Here is a 3515-nt window from a genome sequence, read left to right as displayed (position 1 = left end):
CTCGCACGGCGCTGAGCCTCCGGCATCCCCGCCTCCGCCCCGCCCACCCCAGGCCGCGGGGGCTCCGCCCAGGCCACGCCCCCGCGCCGGAGCGGGTTTAAATCCCGCTGGTAAATAACCGAAAGGCTTGAGTGGGCTGGAAGTCTTCGCGCGCTTGTGTGTGCCTAAGTAATGGGGACCTTACTTACCTTCTTAGAGTAAGACCTGTAGTGGAGTCCGCGCTGCTTACTCCGGTCATGTTTTTCGGAGCTGTGAGCTTTAAAATGAAGTTGGAAAGCAATGGCCACCTGCCAGTGTAGAGAGAAGAGTTTGGTGTTTGTTCTGCCTCTTCATCCCCAGAGTACCTTGGAGAGGGAGGAACAGTCAAGCCACTAGAAAGCAAACAGACTTTTGCTTCTTTCTTTTCTTCCCTAGAATCAATTTCTTGCCAAAGGTCACAAAATAATTTTTACTAGGACAACTGGAGAAGTATTTCTGTTTAGAGATATTTCCAGAATAAGTCCTATGAAACTTTCAGGTAGGGAAAAAAAAAAAATCTCAGAAAGGAAACAAAGCAGAAAGACTTAGCTAGGAACTTAATTCCAAGACCTAGGCTGTTACTAATGTCCTTCTAAGTTAGTACAAAGTAGATTTTTCATAACCTCCATTGTTGTTTTGAGAATTACCGGTTCATCCAGCGGATAGTGAAAGAGGGCATTCAGCTCTGGTGGTTTATCTTGGGGGTAGAGGATGTAGGAATTGCCTAATTGTCTTTAAATTAAGGACATATTAGCAGAGGCCCTCAGTGAATGTATTTCCTTCCTGCTAACTTACAGAAGGAAGTGACAGGAGGCCAGTACTGCCTATTAACCTAAACTAGGAGGATACTTCCTCTCTCTCCCCTCCAGGTTGGTTTTGTTTCTTGTATCTAAGATGAAAGTTACCAGAGTGTTTGGTTTTGTTTTGTTAATAATGGATCAGATTGGGTGGTGGAGGGTTGACACTAAACAGACTTTCACTGAAACCCAGAGTAATTCTTGGTGGAATTAAGAATGCAACTCAAGACCTCCTCTTTGCTTTCCATCACTGTTTATTTTGACTCAGTTTTTCCAGGTAACACAATTATTTATTCAGTGTGTATTCCGACCAGTGGAAACAGGAGTATACTAACACTGCTGTGATTTTTTTTTAGTTTGGAGTGTGGAGGAGGAGAAATCAGTCTACATACGTACTTTTTTGAGCACCAACAATCAGTATTGGCAGGGCGGTGATGGGAGTTAGTCCTTCAGCAAGTCTAAGATCACAGTATAAGTTAGACCAAAACCAGACTTCTGTGCGTCTGCTGTGTAGATTAAGTTTTTTCTGACCAGCCTCAGGCATGTGTGACCAGATGAGTCCCCTCCCTGGACTTTTTGATAACACATGCTCTGGGAGGTGCTGTTTTACCTGAATAGTATTTGCCACCACCATAAGAGCTCATGTAAATACCCATCTTACAAGGGAGGAGGGAGAGGGAGTGTTAGACTATGAGAACCAATGGCCAGTCGTGTAATGTCTGTTAGACCGTGAAACCTCTGCTGCCATCAGCTATGGTAGGCCACTTTGTCCCTGGTACTACGTAGGCTCCCTGATGGTGGGAGAATCCACAGGACACAGTAGTATGGTTGTTTGCTACCAGCACCCCAGGGCACAGATCTAATGAATCACTAAGCAACACCTAGTTGTCCAGGTGTCTAGCCTATTACCTTGATGAGCTCTGTTCACAACAGTGACTCAACAACAGTTCTTCTGTTTTGTTTTTTTAAATAATAAGGGGTCCAATTACTGGACTTTACATAAAGCATTGTTTAAAGCTTAAGGGAAGCAAAACAATATTCTTGACATAACCTGAATATAAAACATTATTTGCGTTTTAAGATACAATCATCTTGAATAAAAACTTGAAAACTTCAATCGATTTTTTAAAAAGTACTGATAGATGGTTTTATCTTCAAAATAGATATTCAATAAATTCCAAAGTACATAGAACCATCCCAATGTAATGAACTGATATTACTGTATTTCAACCATGCATTTCTAGTTTATTTTTTATTTGAGTATAATTGCTTTAAAATGTTGTGCTAGTTTCTGCTGTAAAACAAAGTGAATTAGCTACATACATATACTCCTTCCTCTCTCCCACCCCTCCCATCCCACCCCTCAACAACAGTTCTTGAATTGAGCAGCTATAAAGTCTCAGAGGGAACAGGTTCTCAGTTATCTTTATATCCCGATACCTGGTACTCAGTAAGTGTTTGGTAAATGCTTGATGGACGCTTGAGGGGAATTCTTGGACATATCAATAGCCCGTTTCCTGTGTAGCTTCTTCCATAAATGCCTGGTTAGGACCTCCATCTGATCCCCAAGGGCTCTTGGTCAGAGGTTGCAGAATGGCTCCCAGACTTGCTTTGCTCATCTCAAATGCTTGTTTAATAAACTTAGATTAATCGATAATTTGGAGACTTGGGAAATCTCACCTAAAAATTCAGAGTTCCCGATTCACTTGAAAGTGTCAGTGATATGAGACCATTGGGCCCACATTCCAGGATAGCAACAAAAAGCTAGAGCTGAGCAGAAATTGCCTTTGAGATGAGATGTAGCCTCCAGTTGGCCCCAGTCTCTGTCCTATTCATCTCGCCTTCCTAGTGCCTTGACTGGCCCTGGGAACCTCTGTTGGCCAGCACTGCTATCCAGTTTTACGCTATACATTGTGTCACTTGATTATATGTAATTCAGCACTTGAACACGTAGCATCTGGTGTTATCCTTTAATTCATATATTTAAAATGTCTTTTCTAAAAAGAGCTTAATTCAAACTGTATTTTTTGAAAATCTGTTAGGTACCTGTTAGTCTTAAACACCATTCATTTATTCTACAAGTATAATAGGCACTGCGTTAGGTTTTGCAGGTATTCATGTCCCCATGAGATACACAGACTCCTTAGGACAATATAAAATGTACTACAGGACAGGAAAGTAGAGGATGCTCAGGGGAAGTTTCAAGGCATGCATATATAAAGGTGAATATTAAAGTGCCTGCCATCAGGAGCTTGCACTAGCGAGGGTGACCAGCCCTAAAATCAACAATGGCATCTACCACTGAGTGACCTATTCATTCTGTTATAAAGGACAGTTCAATTTAAAGAAGCTAAGTGACTTCTTCCAGCTGATAAGTAGGACCATCTCACAAGCCTGCTTGATTTCAAGCCCCATGCTCATAACCTCTTTGTTTTAAATAGGGACAAATACATTATTCAATATTTAAAAATATCTGAGTGCCTGGCTTTACTGGGCTCCAGAGATAAAGCCATGGACACAGTAGACAAAGTCCTTTCTCTTAATGGCTTTTCCATGTTGATGGGAGGAGACAATTGACAAGTTCAAGTAAATATGTATTCATTTCTGAGAGAGATAAAGGCCATTAAAAAATAGACTAGGGTGATGGGTTTGGATAACTGTGGCTACAGAGAGGGTGGGGGTTGGGATGGGGAGGTGGGA

Source organism: Bison bison, unplaced genomic scaffold, assembly GCF_000754665.1.
Source record: "Bison bison bison isolate TAMUID 2011002044 unplaced genomic scaffold, Bison_UMD1.0 scf7180017864108, whole genome shotgun sequence".
NCBI lineage: Eukaryota > Metazoa > Chordata > Mammalia > Artiodactyla > Bovidae > Bison > Bison bison.
Note: the sequence above shows the minus strand (reverse complement) of the source record.